At 36.6% G+C, this 20,743-nt stretch overlaps 1 protein-coding gene across 11 annotated transcripts in view; it reads right to left on the bottom strand.

The window, feature by feature from the left end:
* The window catches only part of AREL1 (apoptosis resistant E3 ubiquitin protein ligase 1), a 53,974-nt gene that overhangs the window by 27,370 nt on the left and 5,861 nt on the right, over positions 1 to 20,743 (bottom strand). For 9 of the 11 annotated variants that reach the window (XM_072622607.1, XM_072622615.1, XM_072622614.1 and 6 more), the window contains exon 2: positions 1,906 to 2,196. The gene's annotated coding sequence lies outside the window, so the exon portion shown is untranslated. Of the gene's footprint in view, positions 1 to 1,905; positions 2,197 to 4,080; positions 4,128 to 20,743 lie in introns of all 11 variants that reach the window. The other 2 variants (XM_072622605.1, XM_072622609.1) reach the window with 1 other exon arrangement.

Raw genomic sequence — 20,743 nt, forward strand, 5'->3', positions numbered from 1 at the left:
ATGTTTTTGTACTGACTGTCTCCCATGCCTAGAATACATAGTTCCCTAGCCATTCTTCCAGGTGGAGATGTTGCCCTCTCCTAAACCTCTCCTACCCACCCCCAACGTCACCCCCATACCAACATAATGTTCACAAGCACAGCTCTGATAATGTCACTACCTGACTCAAAAATCTTCAATGGTCTACTGCCCACCAGTGAAAAGTACCTGGAATTTAATAACCATTTTCATCCAGCTACCCTCCCTCATGCACACCATGTACCAGTAATGTTCAATTACTCTCAAATAATTCCCTAAACAAACCCCATGTTTTTCCACTTCTAGAGATTTGGTTCTATCTTTTCATACACTTTAAATACCCTCTCCCACCTCTGTTTCTCAAAATCCTACTCATCCTTCAGGACCCAAGTCTATAAATGCCACCTCCTCCAAACATGAAATCTTCCCCTAGTCTTCCTAGTTGAGATAATTTCTCTTTCCATGGGCATTTATCATCTTCATCTTGACTTCATCTAAACTTCTTGAGGGCAGAAATGATGTTTTATTCATCTTTGGATCCCCCTGGAGTATCAAATGGTAAGTATTAAATAAATATTTGCTGAATAGAATTGGATTGGATTACTCTGACCAGCAATGTACACATTTGGGATAAGGACCCAACTCTTCAAGTCAAACGGTTAATTCTAGATTACTACTGCATGGTACAAGAACATAACTGTATCCTATATTCATGATCACAGGTATTTATTTCTTCTAGCAGTTTATACAGCAACTAACCCACATTCTCCTACTTATAATTTCCCCAATCAAATTATTTTGGAAGTTAGTTTCCATGTCTGATTCAAGTCCAAAGAAACATTTCAACTTTTATCCAAATAGGTTCTTATATTTCAAAGTTATAAGGATGATTTTTTGTTTGTTTTAATATCCTATGGTATTGTAACATCCTGTGCTGACAGAATCACAATCCCTATTGAGGGAGAATAAGCAAAATTCTACAGTGAAGTACTCTTGAAAAAAAAAGGTAGATTAAAAAAAAGAGAGAGAATGCAGGCATTAAGAGCGAAGCTGATTTCCTTCCAGCTCAACGTTGTAATTACAGATGACAAAGTGTTAACACCAATGATTCCTTTTTGAAAGGTGAACACTTTTCTGAGTCAATCAGACAGGATAACTCTGTTGTCTGACAGAAGATGGCCATGTCCTCAGGTGATCTTTAAAAGACAGTTTACGAGTTAAGACACACAAGCTCGGCAGAGTGTATCTTAAAAGCCAAGCTCTGGGGAGACCCAATCCTTGAATGCAAGTACATGTTGGAGAATAGTCCCAAGAGAGGTTTCTATACAGGCAACAAAACTATATGAATTATTCTAATCTATAGTATCTCTTGGTAAGGCTGAAATTGGAAAGGCAAAACATTCCTGCCCTACAATGGAGACTTTAAAAAGAAAAGACTAAAGCAAAAAGATGAAATATAAAAATAGGACATAACCCAAACTATTTAATGTAGTTCCTTGTTTAAGGACCTTGGACAAGTTCCCTACTCCCTTTGGTACATTATCCATGAAAGAAAAAAAAACTTGTTTTGGAGCTATCTCAGGGAAACGCTGGGATATATAACAGTGTCATTACGTCTAAAATATACAAGGTTAATATTGTACTAGTAAATGATTTTTTTAGGCCTAACATTAAACAGTAGTACTGGAAAAGTCATTCCCCAGGAATGAACGCTAGTCTCTAATCACTCTCAAAATTATAAGGTTACCACACCTGGGTCAAATCCAGCTGTCATTGTGATTCTGCTAAACAAGTCCCTTTGCAATTAAGCCATTTCTTTCTGGAAATGCCATTCCATGATTTTCCTTATGCCAACAATAACAACTTTAAACCACATCAGTATCTTACCTTTATGGGAGGGCCCATGTTCTGAGAGTTGAGGCAGCACTCTCATTCATTAAACCAATTTTCTCTTAGTTTCTGTTGCCTTGCTTTCCACTTTCCATGTGGGAAAAAAAAGGGGGCAAGGTAAATAGGAACGGTCTTTCCATTAGACCTTTGCTAAGGTAAGTATCACAGTGAAGGAGAGTGTTTGGAACTCTCAGGGAAAAAACCTAAGACTACGACTCCACCTCCATCTTCCTCTCTATAACAAGGCACAGTCCATCCAGTCAGATGTATGTATTCCAGCTTCTCAACCTGAAAAGTAAAGAAATCAGCTGATTATTTGTTTCTGAAAGACAAAACCAAAACAAAATGACAATGAAAAAGTACAATAGAAAGAAGAACACTGGAGGCACTGGGGAAAAGGGAGAGGTAAAAATAATAATCAAGACTCTAGCCAGAGGTTTCCCAATTAAAATGACTTCACCATTACATCCTTAACTTTAACTGAATCACATAGTAGTGACAAGCTTAACACATCAATAAGATCTGACCCTCCAATGGTTTTTCAATGCCTACAGAATGAGTTCCAAATTCCTTACCATGGCATCCAAGACCTTCCCTGCTCTAGTTGCAGGCTAGTTTTCTGATCTTATCTCTCACTATCTCCTTTCTCTAAGACCTAAGCTCCTGCAAAACTAAAATAATGAACATTTCCCAAACACATCCTGAGCTTTTGTTCATTGTGTTCCTTTCTTCAACTAATTTCAACGAACATGTATAGAATGCCTTGGGAGGTGACATGGCGAAGCGAACAGGGCACTGGACATCAAATAAGAAGACTTGGAATATATAAATATCCTGCCTCATGTACTTACTTGCAAGGACAATTCACATTATTAACCACTCCATCTTTCAATTTCCTCATCTGTAAAAAGAGCAGGTTGGTCTCAATGGCCTCTACAATCCCTTCTAGCTGTACTCTAAACCTATGATCTGAAACCCTATTATGAGGGCACACTAGCATAGTATTGGTAGAGCTATTGGTTATTCTAACTACTCTAGAGGGCAATTGGGAATTAAGCTTTTAAAAAGTGACATAAAATGTCCATATCCTTGACTCAGATTTTCCCATTGCTAGGCTTATACACCTATGAGAAGGTAAAAAACAGAAAAGTCCCCATATATTCCAAAATATTCATAGTAGTAATTTTGATGACAACAAAGAAATGGGAACAAAGCAGGTAGCTGCTCAACAGTATCTACCCAAAGTAGGTAGGAAAGGGAGAAGCAGATTGTGGTATCTGACTGTAATAGGACATTATTACGTCAAAAGAAATGAAAAAGAGGAAGAATTCAGAGAAAAATAGGAAGATAAAACTTGGAAAACAATTATATTTTCGGCAGACATGAACTGATGCATGCACAGTAAAGATATGTTCAGTTGTTGTTCAATAGTTTTTCAGTCTTACCGAACTCTTTGCGACCCCATTTTGGAGTTTTCTTTGACAAAGATATTGAAGTGGTCTGTCATGTTCTTCTCTAGGCCATTTTACAGATAAGGAAACTGAGGCAAACAGGGTTAAGTGACTTGCCCAGGGTCACAAAGCTAGCTAGTATCTGAAGCCAGATTTGAACTCAGGGAGATGAGTTTTCCTGGCCCCAGGCCAGGCATTCTAGCTACCCACAACGATATGTCCATGAACAATTAAAACAATAGAAACAATGACAACAATTGAAAAGGAAAAGAACAATAAAATAAAACTAAATGATTGTGAGAACCAAGCTTGCCCCGGGGAAAGAAGCACCTTCCTCCCTCCCTCAATGGAGAGATGGGCGACTGTGCATGAGGAAGGGGCAGATGCTGTCATACACAGCCAATGTGTTCACTGGGTTCAACAAACTGCTCTTTTTCTTTTTTTCATCTTTATTACTGAGGAAGATTCACACAGAGTAGGAGAGAGATGAACAATACATTTAGAAATGCTTGTTATGTAAAAATATAAGGAATCATCCTTTTCAGATCATGATGCAATAAAAATTACATGTAATAAAGGGCCATGGAAAGAAAGGCTAAAAGTTATTTGGAAACTAAATAATCTAATCCTAAAGAATGAGTGAGTCAAACAACAAATCATAGAAACAATCCATAACTTCATCCAAGAGAATGACAATAACGCACAACATATCAGAACTTACGGGATGCAGCCAAAGCGGTTCTTAAGGAAGTTTTGTATCTCTAAATGCTTGCATGAATAAAATAGAGAAGAGATCAATGAGTTGAGCACACAACTAAAAAAGTAAAAAAAAGAACAAATTAAAAAGCCTTCATTAAATGCTGATCAGAAATTCTAAAAAAATCAAAGGAGAGATTAATAAAAGTGAAATTAAGATAACTATTACATTAATAAATAAAACTAAGAGATGATTTTTTAAAAAAACAAAAACCATAAAATAAACCTTTGGTTAATTTGATTTTTAAAAGAAGAAAGAAGAAAACCAAACTACCAGTATCAAAAATGAAAAGGGTGAATTTACCACCAATGAAAAGAAAATTAAAACAATTAGGAGCTATTTTGCCTAGCTAATATAATAAAAATGACAATTCTACCTAAATTAATTTACTTATTCAGTGCCATGTCACCCAAACTACCCAAAAATTCTTTTATAGAGCTAGAGAAATAATAACACAATTCATCTGGAAGAACAAAAGCTCAGAATATCAAGGGAATTAATGAAAAGAAATGCAAGGGAAGGTGGCCTAGCCATATCAGGTCTTCAGTTGTATTATAAAGAATCATCAAAACTACTTGGTACTGGCTAAGAAACAGAGTGGTGCATCACACCTATCAGACTGGCTCACATGATGAAACAGGAAAATGATAAATGTTGGAGAAGAAGTGGGAGAGTTGGACACTGAGTTGATCCAACCATTCTGGAGAGCAATTTTTGGAACTATGCCCAAAGGCTATAAAATGTGCATACCCTTTGACCCAGTAATATCACTTCCAGGGCTATTATCCCAAAGAAATCATAAAAATGGGAAGGGTCCCACATGTATAAAAATATTTATAGCAGCTCTTTCTGTAGTAACTAAGAACTGGAAATCAAGGGAATGCCCTTCAATTGGGGAATGGCGGAACAAGTTGTTGTATATGAATGTAATGGAATACTATTGTGCCCATAAGAAATGACAAACTGTTGGACTTCAGAAAAACCTGTAAAGACTTGTATGAACTGATGGGGAGTGAAATGAGCAGAACCAGAAGAACATTATACACAGTAACAGCCACAGTGTGCAAGGACTGCTCCTGATAGACTTAGCCTTTCATAGGACTCTTGATGCAAAATGCCATCCACATCCAGAGAAAGAACTATGGAATTGGAAGGCAGAACTGAAGCAGACTATTTTCTCTTGTGTTATGTTTTGTTTTGTTTTTTCTCATGGGTTTCTCTCATTTGTTTTAATTCTTCTATGCAACATGATTCGTGAAAAATGTGTTTAGTAAGAATGTACGTGTAGAACTCATATAAGATTGCAAGCCGTCTCAGGGAGGAAGATGGGAGAAAATTTAAAACTTATGGAACTGATTGTTGAAAACTGAAAACAAATAAATTATTTTTAAAAAAAGACTTCTTAATACTAGGAGGACCAGAATTTGAGAATACCTTGAAGGACCATGCTGCATCAACTGACACAATGTATTGTTTTTTTAATCCATACGGCAAATAACAGATGAAAATGTTTATTTCAAAGCAAAATAATAATATTATTGTGCCAATTAAAATACCTGGTAATTATAGTGTTAAAGAAATGAAAAATAAACAGCTGGAGAAAAATTCAATGCTCAAGGCTAGCCATGATTTGACAAATATGACAATATTACCAAAATGTATTTTAAAATTTAGTGTTCAAGCACTGGCTCTGAAGTCAGAAGGACCTGAGTTCAAATCTGACCTCAGACACTTACTAGCTACACGATGCTGGGCAAGTTATTTAAATCCTACATCTCTCAAAAAAAATTTTTTTTTAGTGCTAAGACAACCATATTTCTACAGAATACTTTACAGAGGTAAACAAAATAATGACAAAATTCACTCAGAGAAACAAAAGATCTAGAATATCAAGAGAAATAATGAAAAAGTAGGTACAAAGGGGGACTAGCACTTCCAGACATTTTGTATTATGAAACAACAATCACCAAAATCATTTGACACTATTTGAAAAATAGGAAAGGATCAGTGAATGGAACACACTAAACAAAGAAGAATCAGAAATAAAATTTAACTCAATAAACCAGCGTTGAATAAATTAAAAAATATAAATTACCTAGGAAAGAACTCCCTATTTTACAAGAACTGTTGGGAAAAGTGGAAAGCCGAGAAGAAAAAACCAGGTTTAGATCAGTATTTATACCATATTGTACAGTACATTCAAAATAGATATGTGATCTAAAAAGTAAAGATCATACCATAAAAAGATTTACAAAAAAAGCCGATACCTTTCACAGCTATGACTAGGGAGTGAACTTTTAACCAAACAAGGGTTGGAGGTAAGCTTAAAACATAAAGTAAATAATTCTGATTATATGAAATTAAAAAGCTTTTGTGTGAACAAATAATATAACTAAAAAAATAAGGGAATCTGTTAAATGGGAAAAATACTTGTATCAAATATCTCTGGTAAGGGTCCGCTATCCAAGACAACTAACAAAAATATGCACTACCACAAGCCATTCCCCCATAAATAAGTGGTTAAAAGATATGAATAATTCCCAAAAGAATTGTGTATTAATAACAAAATCATGTGAAAAGAATGCTCTAAATCACTGGAGAAATGCAAATCAAAATAATCTTGAGGTTTCAACTCATACCCCACTAACTGGTAGACATGACAAAAAAATAGGAACAGATGTAATGTTAGAGGAGATATGGAAAATTGGGTACACTACACTGTTGATGAAGCTATGAATTAGTCCAACCATTTGAGAAAGTAATTTAGAATTGTGCAAATGAAGTGACTAAAATGTCCTTACTTCTAACCTAGACATGCCACTGCTAGGTATAGATAGCCAAAAGGTCAATGATAAAAAGATGATATCCATATACACCAAAATATTATAGTAGCACCTTTTGTGGTAGCAAAGAACTGGAAGCAAAGTACATGCACACTGATCAGAGAATAGCTAAAGACATTGTGGTACATGAATGTAATGAAATATTACTGTCTTGCAAGAAAAATCAACATGATGAATACAGAGAAGCATGAGAAAACTTATATGAACTGATGAAAAGTGAAGTGAATAGAACCAAGAAAATAATATACACAACTATAATAATGTAAATGGAAAGTACAACCACAAGAAAACAAAAGAAAGTAAAGGCCATTAGAATTACAATGGTCAAAAATCTCTCCTTGGTTGCAAAGGAGAGATATAAGAGGAAACCTCTCTCCTGTTTCTTTGTAGAAATGGGGGAATATGGGCAGGGATCTTTTTTTGATATGTCACTTTTACAGAACTTTTTAAAAAATTCCTCTGTTTTTTTTAATATTCTTCATTACAAAAATGACTTTTTGAGATGCTAGGGAAGGAAACAATAAGAAATGAAAGTGATAAAAGCAAAATATGTCAATAAGATTTATTTCTTAAAAACAAATTCAAGAATGATTGCTACAAGACCAAATGGAATAAAGAAAAATGATGACAAGGTCAGCACTGACTTTACACATACTGCTGACTTAACAGATGTCATCATCATTAAGAAGATAGGCAAACATTTCCTTCTGGTTTATATGACACTACTTTGTTGTGCGTAGCTTCACAGATGGAGGCAAAGTATAAATTAAGCGAAGTAAAAAAGATCTCTGTGGACATGAACCTCACCTCTCCATCTTATAAACCCACAATGCCCATACCATTTCATCATTCCAAATCCTCTCATCAAAGTGAATGTCATTCAAACAGATTTAGAAACTGATAAAAATCTCTAGACTGGTAACCTATACATGATGACTAGTAGAACTAATGTGAGTTAAATTCATATAATCACCGAAAGGAAAAGATATATTGGTTTTTTTGATGTTAACAATGTGAAGGACGTCGATGGAAATAGTTCTGCAAGGAGGCTCTCAAACATGTTTGTAATTAGCAAAGGTAACAAGCCCTGGATTTCTCTGCCGAAAGAAAAGTTTCTCTATCTCAAAACTACCAAAGATTAGCAGCCAAAACAATGGCTAAATGACTGTACGTTAGAACTAATAGAGGTTTTGCAGTCAATTCAAGAATTTACAATGGGATTTTTTTTAAAAAATGAAGAGCAAAGAAGTAAATAAGCAGCAAAGTACTAAGTAATACAGCAAAGAGCAAAAAGGTGAGAAAGCACCCTGGAGGTCTGTGATAGGATCTGAAGGACTGGGAGCCAATGAAGGAGGTGATCACTGTCAACTATTTCAGTTATCTAAAAAGAAGCTAAGTAAAAGGTTTTGAATCTAGCTAGGAAGAAGCCATTGACAGCTGAGAAATTTCTGTTGTTCACTAGCATGGCTGATCTAGATGCAGCTGTACCTTTAGTTTCAAACATCTTGAAAGGTATCTATGATATATACGTTTCAAAAAATCAAAAAATAAACTAGAAAATTTTTTCACGTTTTCTCAGCACCCCATTTTAACAAAAGGCTATTTGTCTGTAGATTATGTCTTAGCTCATCCCAACGTTCACTGTAGTTCCCTTAACAAAAATTAGTTTTTCACATAATTATTTCCCAAGCATAAGTTTTATTAAAAACATCAGGCCAATGATCTGTAAAACTTCCATAAAACACAATCAAATATCTATCCTCGGGGCGGAGCCAAGATGGCAGAGTAGACAGACGCATGTACGCTAGCTCCAAACCCACAGCTCATAAAATATCTGTAAAAAAGAACTGCCAACAAATTCTGAAGCAGCAGAAGCCACAGAACAACGGAATTGAGGAGATTTCTGTTCCAGAGAGCCTGAAAACCTCTCACAAAAGGTCCTTGCACTGCGGACCAGGAGCCGAGCACAGCCCTGCCTCAGCCACATGGCACCGAGAGGAGAAGATCCGAGCGGGCTTCAGGGACGGAGTATCCAGTGGCCGCGTGGGTCCCTCCACCCACAGGTGGCAAGGGTCGGTGAGAGGGTCTCTTTGGCGGGTCGAGGGGAGAGTGGGGTGCCCCTGTGGCTCAGGCCCCCTCGGGAGCAGCGGAGGTGGGAGCAGACCAGGGCTCCCCAAGCAGGCAGGAGCTCAGATCCATTGTTGAAGGTCTCTGCATAAACCCCCTGAGGGAACTGAGCCAGTGAGGCAGCCCTGCCCCCTCGTGGGCAGCTGAACTTGATCTCACACTGAATAGCAGCCCCGCCCCCGCCCAAAGCCCTGAGGCTGGGAAGCAGCATTTGAATCTCAGACCCCAAGAGCTGGCTGGGAGGATTTGGAGGCAAAGTGGGTGTAAAGAGAATATTCAGAAGTCAAGTCACTGGCTGGGAAAATGCCCAGAAAAGGGGAAAAAAATAAGACTATAGAAGGTTCCTTTCTTGGTGAACAGGTATTTCCTCCCTTCCTTTCTGATGAGGAAGAACAATGCTTACCATCAGGGAAAGACACAGAAGTCAAGGCTTCTGTATCCCAGCCCACCCAATGGGCTCAGGCCATGGAAGAGCTCAAAAAGGATTTTGAAAATCAAATTAGAGAGGTGGAGGAAAAGCTGGGAAGAGAAATGAGAGACATGCAAGCAAAGCAAGAAAAACAAGTAAACACCCTGCTAAAGGAGACCCAAAAAAATGCTGAAGAAAATAACACCCTGAAAAATAGGCTAACTCAATTGGCAAAAGAGGTTCAAAAAGCCAATGAGGAGAAGAATGCTTTCAAAAGCAGAATTAGCCAAATGGAAAAGGAGGTTCAAAAGCTCACTGAAGAAAATAGTTCTTTCAAAATTAGAATGGAACAGATGGAGGCTAATGACTTTATGAGAAACCAAGAAATCACAAAATATCTATCCTCTCTTCCCCCAAATCATCAGAGGTCTTATGGCAGAAATATCCCTAAAATTTTTAACCTATAGATCTAAAATGCTGAGGGACATCTTAGTTGTAGATTCTGTTTTGGAAAGCTGAGACATTTCAATCTTGTGGCCATCAGAGTTCCAAATAACCTACTTATTTCCAGAAAAGTTTAAGAACCAGAAAGTCAAGAAAGGGGCTGACTATGGTAGGGTGTGGTCTACAGTGCCTTCTACACATAAATAATAGATGTGATTCCATGGGAAAAAAGTACTAACTAAAAATAAAAAGCATTTTGTGAAAAACCCATGAAATATAGGAAACTTACTAAGAACCGTCAAGTAGCCTTCATCTAACAATGCAGATATTTACCTTAAATTTTCTCTCATTTAAATTTTACTGTGGTTCAATTCCTTCTACCCTCTCCAATTCCCACCCTAAAAAAATTACCCTTTTCCATAAGATTTCACCCTTGAGATATTTATACAGTTGTATATTTCTGCAGTCTTTGTTCTGCCAAGTTATAAGGATTTCATTTATATTCTTTCCTCATAAGTCAGTCCCTCCAGTTCCTTAATCATTCCTGTTATAATTCTCTGAACTCCCTCCAATTGCTCTATAGCTATCTTGTAATGAGGTGCCTTAAACTGATTGCAGCCTTCCAGGAACTGTCTCATCAGTCAAAACAAAACGAGCTAATCATCCTTAGCTCCATGACATAATACTTCTGTGCAGGCCATGCCCCAAAATCACACAATACTAGATTACTGCGACATTACACTACGATTTCCTATGTAATCTGGGTAACAGCCCTGTTACCACCTCGCCCAGGAAAATAATGTGTGCTTACATATTACTTTTTTACCCCTGTTACTTTTCAGCCTTCTCCCCTACCACCCAGTATCTGTGTTTCAGATTAATTTTCTCCAGATGCCTTTACTAAAACTTTAAGTTGCTTTTCATGCTGTAATTTCCTGACTACGTCACCAACGTCTTTAGGTTCCTTTGTATTAGTTTTTTTATATTCCCTGGTGTTCTCATCACTTCCTGGTTTAACATCTCCTGCAAATGTAATTCACATCTCATTCCCACTCATTTTCATTATTAGTAAGGACACTAACCTAAACATGACCCAAAGCTGATACTCACTGCCATAAATTCTAATAGTTCAATGTTTAAAATAGTTTAAAGGCATGGAACAATTTCAAATCTAAACATACAAATTCATTTTCTAGCCCTGTATAATATTCCAGATCAGAAAGCCTGTCACAATCTGTATCGCTAATTAAGCTGTCCCAATTCTGTAATCTCTTTGTTTAAGTTTCAATTTGCCACATTACCAAAGTCTGATTAGGTTACAAGACTATGCCTGCATTTGGCAAGATTTTCAAGTTATAAAAGATATTTCCCCGTTAGCCCTAATAAATTGCACTTCTCAATTTAACTTTGAGGGTTTTGCTTCCAGTTCTTCTCAAATGAACATGAAACATCTATATTGCTGATGCTGAGGCAAATAAAAACACTAGGGTCTGGCCCATCTCAGGCTAAATGAGCTTCAATTAACCATTTTCCAAACTAGTCCTCTTAAAATTATTCTCTGTTGTAATCATTGGCTGAGGCAGCGTAGCCTATGCAGTTAAATATGAAAGGATTTTAAGTATCATCCACTATCTGTCGAAGGGAAATATTAGAATTAGGAGATAAAGAATTTACCAAGAAGATAACTGTCTGAGACAGTAAAAATTCCAAGTCACTATTAAATTCTATGCTCTGCCTACTGAACAATTTTCTGACCCTTACAAAAAAACCCCAAAAAACTAACGACCTGAAATTCAACCAACAACTCTTTAGACTGAAAAGGAGATACCTGTCACAAACATTCAGGAAGTAGAATGTAAAACGAAATAGTTTAGGTGTTTGTTTTTTTTAATTGGGCAAATCATTTAACTTCTCTGAGCCTCAGTTTCCCTACTAATAAAATTATGGGGTAGAACTTTAAGGTCCCTTTTTATCTTATGATTCTATGAAATTATCTCTAGAACAAGGGGAGCAGAAAGGATTCAGACCTGAGCAGGAGGGTAAAGAGAAGCAATAACTGAACAGTTGATGACTTCACATAATGATTTAGAGACAAAAACATGGAAAATTGACTTATCTTTGTCATATACACAGGTCACTGAGGTGCCAGTCTCAATTTGATATTCCTCATCCTTGTGTTTTTCTTACATATAAAACTGAACTTCCACTGTGCCAATAACCTGAAGAATTAGAAAACACACCAGGGTTCCCATACCAAGGCAGCTTTGGATACTTAAGTGACCCTGAGACACTGACTCTTGGTTACAGTGGGAAAATTTCAGGACTAATTCCTTGAATCCGACAAGCCGTCTCCCTCAATAAGTCCAGGAAGTTATTTCATTAAGCTCTGCATGAAATGGTAGGCAAGCAGCCAGTTCTGTGGTCCAGTGGGGTGGAACTGGAGCTACCTGCTACATTTAAAATATCTCTTAATTCCCCTTCTTACAATATATGTGTGTATGCATATGTGTGTGTGTATAAATTTATATCTATAGATCTATACACACACACGCACATATACTTTACAAATATAAAACACATATATACATATGTAAAAACAGGTGGTGGTAGAGTCAGAAATACTGACCCTCCTAACAACTATTTTACTTTCTATACTATTTTTATTTCTGAGTACTCACAATATTTTATATACTACAAAAAAGAACAACCTTAGCCCAGCACCTCTGTAGTAGCTCAAACCATAGAAGACTAAAGAGAAAAGCTCAACCAGTCACAAAAAGTCCCAAGGTAAAGCAGCCCAGCTCTATGAGAAAACCAATTCAGATATTCAAATACCTTCACTAAGTTTTTTTTCTTGTCTACCCACAATCAAGTGCCAGCAAACCCTGGTTATCTAACGTTTCTCAGGAAACTTCACATCACCTGTAGGTTGAAATAACAATTAGAGTCAACAAAGTTCCAGCAATCAAGGTCCAATAAAACAAGTTGTCATCAATAGGGGGCAAAGCCCCAACCAGCAGGGATTATTTACCTCATAACCACTGGCCCGCCCCCTTCAGCACTGGTCAGAGCATTCAACAGAATCCAGATCTGTTCTCCAAGGAACAAAATCAAAATGGCACACAGGTTTCCAACAACAGGTCCAATTCCCATTAAGGCAAGGATTCTTTTCCTTCCTCTTCCCGCCCGCTACTCCCAGTTAAAGTTAATGCTTTGGAGAAAATGGTTCTCTGAATCTTTCTCCATCTATTTTTTTTTTTTGCCAACCATTTTGCCATCCCCAAAAAGATGACAAAAACTTCTTTACCATCATGAAAAAAGCTTTAAAAGGTGGATTTTTTCCTTTTCCCACTAGTTCCAACCTCTACAATAGAAATCAACACAATATGGAACTTCCCAAAGGGAACAAGAGGGTTGTCACACCTAGATGGTTAAATCTTTGAATAAGAGGAAAGGGAATGATGTAGGAAACGTTTCTCCCAAAGACATTATAAGATTTCTTCTATCCAGTGGTTTAATCTATAGTGAAAAAGTACAATCAAGTACAAAAAGATATGGATAATTCAAATTCACAAACAGTGGTTAATACCTCAAAAGAACCATGCAACCTGCATCTGAAACGATGGTTCCTTTTGCACTAACAAAATCAGGGTTTTTTTTCTGGAGGGTGGGAATGAGGTCCCCCCAGGTGGAAAGTTCAGCAGCCATTCATAGGCCCCATTCCACTATTAGACATATATCCTGAGGAGGTCAAAGATAGATAAAGGTCTCATATGTCAAAATATTCACAGCTGCACTTTACAGTAATAAAGAACTAGAAAATAGATGCTCTTAGATTAGGGAATAGCTAAATAAACTGTGGTACATAAATACAATGGAATATTAATGTTCTTTAAGAAATGATCAAGAAATGCATGAGAAGATTTGTATGAATAAACACAAAGCACAACCGGGAAAAAAATATACACAATGAACACAATGTAAACAACCCTGAATACAATAATGTAAATGGAGAAAACAAAAAATTCATTGAATGCTGTGAAATTATAATGACCCACCTTGGCCCCAAAGAAGAGAAAACAAGATATATTCTCCCTGCTTCTTCAGAGAAATGAGGGATTATGAATGTGGAATAATATACAATGTCAGACTTTTTTGATATGTTGGTTAGTTTTGCTGACCTTTTTTCTCTTCTTTTTAATTTTCTATTATAAGGGATGAATCACAGGGAAGTGAAGGACAGGGATACATTGAGAAATTTAAGTGTTGCACATACAAACAAAAGGTCAAACACTCATTTTTTAAAAGAAACAATAAATACAAATAACTAAGAAAAGCATAGGGAAATTTGTATGACCTAAAGCAAAATGAATTAAGCAAAACCAAAAAAACCAACAATGACCACAGCAGTTTAAATGGAAAGAATGAGAAAAAAAATTCAATAAATTGTACATTTAAATTGACTAATAAGCCTGGCCCCAAAGAAGAAGAAAGTGCACCCTGTTCTTTTCCAAAGTGGGAGTTGATGAGTGTCACACATTGCACATGCTGTCAGACTCAACTGAGGTTGATTTGTTTTTAGGAACTGACTTTTATTCTTCCTTTTATTCTTTGCTACAAGGGATAGCTCTCTGGGAGAGAAGGTGGGAGGGTGAATACATTTAGAAATAAGTGATGGGAAAGAAAAATTTTTAAAGAAAATGAATGTTTCACAAAGCAACACATGAAATAATTAAGACTAAAGCAAGCAGAACCAGGAAAACAACATACACAAGGATTCAATGTAACTGGAAAAAAAAGCTGAAAATGAATGCACCAGACTGTAAGCTCCCTGAGGACAAGGTCTGTTTTTTATCTTTGTATCCTCTACAGCACAGTGCCTGGCACATAGTAGGTGCTTAATAAAACTGGATGACCTGATTATGTAATTATAATGTAACCAAGCTTAACCCCAAAGGAGAGTTGAGAAAATGAGCCTCCTTCCCCCTTCCCCAGTCTGGGGACCATGGTTGTAGAATACTGCATATACTATCAGGCATAAACTGATGTGTTTATTGGTTTTACTGAACTACTTTTTCCCTTCCTTTTTTTTCTTCCTTTTTAAAACACTTTGTTACAAGGGATGATCCCACTGCTATGGGAGAAAAGGAAGATATATTCATAAATACAAATGATGTAAAAACAAAATGATTATAAAAGTAAGATTTAAATAATTTCTAAATGAAGGCAATTAGAAAACAAAAGGATTATAAAAATAAGATTTAGAATAAGATTATCCTAAGATATTGCTAGGCAAAAAGAGAGAAAACATGCTTCAGAAATAAGATGTACACCAAGGATGATAGAGTAACAAAAACTCAAGACTCACTCAACTAAACAGTTGAGGGAGGGACAAAAGAAAATGTAGAGTTGAGCAATGATAAGAAGTTTGGATTTTTCCAAATCTATCTGGAAAGAATTAGAATATTGGAAAGAATTTGCTAACTGCTGAGCAACGTTGGGCAAATATACAGAGAGGCAACCTCCATGAGGAGTCCCAGTAGGAATAAGCCAGAAGAACCAATTTCAGCAGTTATGAAGGAATGCTTCAGTTACATGTAGAGATTGTACTATGTTTCTATTACCTCCATGATCAAATATAAACTCCTCTGTTTGACATCGAAAGGTCTTCACAAGGAAAGAGGGATACAGGGGAAATTTTAGGCAACACAAAAACAAAATATACCAATCAATTATTTTTTAAAATAAAGCTCTTCATAACCTGGCCCTTTGCTACCTTTCCAGACCTCTTATACTCTCCTCTACACACTCTCCATCCTACTAAAATAACCTACTTGCAGTTCAGCCAGCATGAAAACTCTTTACCTCCCACCTCCATGCCTTTGATCTGGTTCTCCTATATGCCTGGAACACTCAGCCTCCTCACCTTTGTCTGGTTTTCTCCAAGACTAAGTTGAAATCTCATCTCCTGCAGAAAGCCTTTCCCAGTCCCCCTAGCTGTTAATGACTTCCTCTCTGGGATAATTTTCCATCTACTCTGGAAATATCTTGTATGGACCTAGTTTATTCCATATTGCCTCCCCCATTTGGATGTCAGCTCCCTGAGGGCAGGGATTATTTTTGCCTTCCTTTACATCCCCAGAGCTCAGCACAGTGCCTGGAACGTAGAAAGCGCTTAACAAATACTTGCAGAGTACCTCCCAAGAACAATCAAAACTGACAACTAATGACCACTTCTTCCAACAATGCTGGTGGAACCAGATATAGAAAATATTTATACCGATCTCAAACTCCAAAGGGACAAAATAAAGCTCCCTGGGGCACAGCTGTTATTTTCATCCATATTGCTTAGTGAAGATGCGCTCTTTAGAAGCTAGATTCAGGAGAGAATAGGCTTTGGAATTTTTGCTTAAGGATACAGGAAGAAAGGGCTCTTGGCTACAGATGGAGAGACCTAACCAGAGTATGAAAGAAAAGAATATATTTGCTTAGTGATTTGTGGGTTTGATTTAAGGTTTGTATTGACAATGGAAGAAGAAGAAAACCAATTATAGGTGGTTAACCAGACGTTACTTAGTAGCATGAATGACTTAGGAAGAATAGTGGTGATAATAGCCAGTAATTCCCAAAAGACAATATTCAAAAAAAGGTAATAATTAACAATGGGCCCAGACATTTAAATCCAAATGCACTGAGAACTGCTAATAACAAAACTTATCTTAAAATATCTTAAAGATAATGAAGCAAATACAACCTCAGACTCACCACAAACTAGATGGTGTGTGTTTCCCAGTCTGGAATGTAGGGATAAAATAATATGAGCAAGTAAAAGGGGCACTGTGGTTGTTGCTCTGTTTGTCCTTCGTTCTCAGAGGGCCATGACATCAAGATGATGATATGACTTGGATTTGAGTGAGGGAGGGCTGAGCAAGGTCACCACGCTCACTTGCTTCTCTTGAGCCAAGTCCAGAACAATTTTTTTTTTTTTTTACTGAACCTGTGATTTTATCAGAGTAGGGAACTTGCCAGGAACAACTCCCTCTATCTATGTAGACTGGCACCTTCTCTGCAATGTGGTCTTATAAAGTAACCTAGGGCACTACAAGGTTAAGTAACTTCAAATGGTCACACAGCCAATGTCTATTAAAGGGCTTCCTGATTCTGCAGCTACTTCTCTACCCCATGCACCATGCTACCTCATTTTGCAAAGATACTATCATATATTAAGATGGTCCTGTGTTAGCCATTCGTGAACTGCAAGGAGGCAGTGAGGTGGAGAACATGCAGGTGTTATCTCAAATGAGGGAGAAATACAACAACTATTATAATGACAGGATCTTATGTATCAATAAGTCATTAAAAAAGTGTGGAATGATGAGGTCCAGGAGCAAAGCAGAAAGTTGGCCGAGGGATATGACATAACAATGATGGGGGGGGGGGGTCATAGAGTTACAAGGGACCCCCAAGGTCATCTAGTCCGTTTCTTTTTACAGATAAGGAAACTGGGGCCCAGAAAGTACAAGTGGTTTTCACCCAAGGTCACACGGGTAGTAATCTCAAGGTCTTCTGACTCTAAAGCTAATACTCTTTCCACTCAAGTTCCATTATTAAAAACAGAAGAAGCTGATAAATGTTTTATTCACATTACTGATCATTTCAACTTTTAGAAGGCAGATGTGGCAAGAGGAACTATCTTTAGGGAACCTGGTACCTACCAATAAGGAGGATCTAGTTGACAAATAAGAATAATAGAAAAGTGGGGGATGGGAGGACAGGAAAAATGGAAGCAGCGGTGGTGCTACTGAAAAAAACAAAGAACATGAATGAATTATAAAAAAAAAAAGAAAGAAAGACAGAAAGTTCAGGAGACACAAACAAGAGGGATACTGTTAGACAGAACTACTGTGTGAAATTTGAAACATATCAAAACCCTGAACTAATGGAGATTCAATTTCATGTGCAATTTGTTTTTGTTCTTCTCATATAGGGAATGCTCACATTTGTTGAAGCTTGTCAAGTTCATAATAACAATTAGGAAAAAAATTAAATTATGAGAACCTTGGAAGTGACCATTTAAGAGAACACGGTTAAGAATAAGGAAAATGCTTGGTACAATCTGCTGATACCCTAGACTTACAACAGGACATTTCAAAGATGGCAGGAGATAGGCAGAATACCAGTCAGTGACAGTCAGCTCAAGAGAAATAAGGAGTCCCTCAAGAACTTCAAATCAAATCAAGAAATTCTGACAATATAAACTCAGATTATTCCAATGAGGCAAAAAATATGCAATCTTATAAAGATTTTTCTATGTCAATATTTAATTTTGTATTTTTACATCAATGTTTATCAGTGACTGATTTCCTCTTTTTGCATCACCGTTCATTAGTGATAGTTATTGACAGATCTCTTGCTGTACTTTACCTTTCCAAAGTTTCGAAATCAGAACTACATTTTTCTCATCAAGTCTGACAGAATGTCTTTTTTCTTCATTTTTGAAAATAGCTGATTTGTTCTTGCAATGTTTGATACAATTCACTAGTAAATCTGTCTAGACTTGGAACTTTTTCTCTTTAAAAGTTAATCTGTTGGTGGGGGGACGGAGAGATGGGGAGAAAATTTGGAACTAAAATTTTTGTGGAAATGAATGTTGAAAACTAAAAATAAAAAATAAATTTTAAAAAAATAAAAGTTAATCTGTTGCTTCCTCAATGTAACTTTCTGAGATTATGTTAGTTAGATTGTCTAAATAATAATCATAGTGATAACATTTATATGGAGTCTTTAAGTTTACAAACTGCTTTTTCACAACAGCTTTGCAAAGTAGGTTATATAGATATTGTTAAAGGTACTCTCTAGGCTTATCTGTGGTGTCACACAATTGATAAGCAACAGAGTTGGTACTCAAATCCAGATCTTTTTGCCCCAAGATCAGCAGCCTTTCCATTAACCACCTTCCTCCTCAAGAAACTGATATGGCTGTGAAGAAAATCCATCAACTTTTCTTAAAGATATACAGATCTTTATCTGTAGGCAAATGAGAATAAAACCAAAAGTGGCACAGTTCTTTAAAATAGTATCAGAAAGGTTAACGAAAAGAATGCAGTGAAGCTTTTGATTAAAATTAATAACAAAAAACTTTTTTAGTTATGCTATAAATAAGAGGAAGAGAGTTGGGGTAGATGCAGCAATAACAATGGATGATGGAGTGAGGGAAGAGATATTTATTGAACTGTGTGACTCTAGATAGTTCACTGTGTCTCTCTATGCCTGTGTCCTATTAAAAAAACCTATATAACTGAGATATTTATATATTTGCATTATCTATTTCATGGGTAGTTGTAGGCGAAATATTCTGAAAATCTTAAAGCACTATGTAAGTGTGGTTAACATTATTATTATCTAAATTCTTCTTTCTATTTTCTCTACAAAGAATGATCTTCAGATTGGGAAAAAAGACTTGGTTAACAGGAAACTGAAAACTCAGATAAGTGTGCTTACAGTAAAAAGATATTTAGTTGTCTTCAATAAGTTCAATTCACTAAATCCAAAAAAACTATTCCCAGTGTACCAAGAACCTATACATGTGATTTCTGTGCTTTAGTTAGTAATCTCTGAAAACCATGGAGAACAAGAGAAGTTCCTCATGGTGGGAGATAGGAAAATGTACTTACTTTCAAAATCTGGAAGAAGGCTGTAAACTATAGGTCATTGAGCTTGATGTTAATTCCTGGCAAAATTACTAAATCACATGAATAAAAGGATTGTTTATGAGCACTTGGAGAAGCAAGTAGTAATCACTTCAAACCAACAAATCATGCCACATTAACCTTATTTCCTTTCTGGACAGGCAGCTACATGGATAGATTAAGAGAATGCCATAACAAGGGCATCTTTGGACAAAATGGAAAGACATATATTGGATGATATTTTTGGCCCAAAGCTTTGATCATTGCTCTAGATTACAACAAGTGAGGAAACTTCCTTTATCAAAGCAGATCAGCAAGTGATCTGAAATTTGAAGTCTTAGAAAGTTTCCTGCAGCACTGAGAAGTTAAATGAATTGCCCAGATCACACAACCAGCATATATTAGCAACAGAATTTGAACCCAGACTCGTCCTAACTCTGAAGCCAAAAGTTCATATGGAAAGAATCACAGACTCAATTGTATCATCAAAGTCAAGAAGCTAATATAATCTTGGGAAATGAATTTTAGGTACACTGAAAAGCTGGAACATATTCAGGGAAGAGGGTATGGAATAAGAACACCCAAAACTTTGCCCAAGGCCAACTGGCTGAAAGAACTAAGAATGTTTACCTCAAAGACTTGGGGGAAAAGGGAAGAAGATACTAGTTTTCAAACTCACAGGTGCATTAACAGGGAAATTAGAGTAGGATGGCCCTAAGAAGCAAAATAAGGACAACGGGTCCATGTAACATGGGGAAGGAGGGCAAATGTTAGCTCAATATGAGAGAAAATGTCCCAGCAATTAGGGCTATCCCAAAATGGAATGGGCAGCTTTGTAAGTGAATGAGTTTCCCATCTTTGGAGATCTCCTAGCAGAAGATGGATGAGTGATCATTTGATTTACTGTATGTAGTGTGTTTCTGCTTCAAATAAAGATGGGTTGGACTAAATGACCTCTGACCTCTGGGGGTTTCCTTCCAATTTTGACATTTATATTTACGTGATCTAAAAAAGATGAGACAAATTTATTTTCCAACTGGAACATTGTAAAGCTTTTTAAGTTTGCAAAATTATAATCTCCTTGCTTTAGTCAGTTACATGAGGAAAAGGGTCTT

The sequence above is a fragment of the Notamacropus eugenii genome, chromosome 7 (assembly GCF_028372415.1).
Source record: "Notamacropus eugenii isolate mMacEug1 chromosome 7, mMacEug1.pri_v2, whole genome shotgun sequence".
NCBI classification, from domain to species: Eukaryota; Metazoa; Chordata; class Mammalia; order Diprotodontia; family Macropodidae; genus Notamacropus; species Notamacropus eugenii.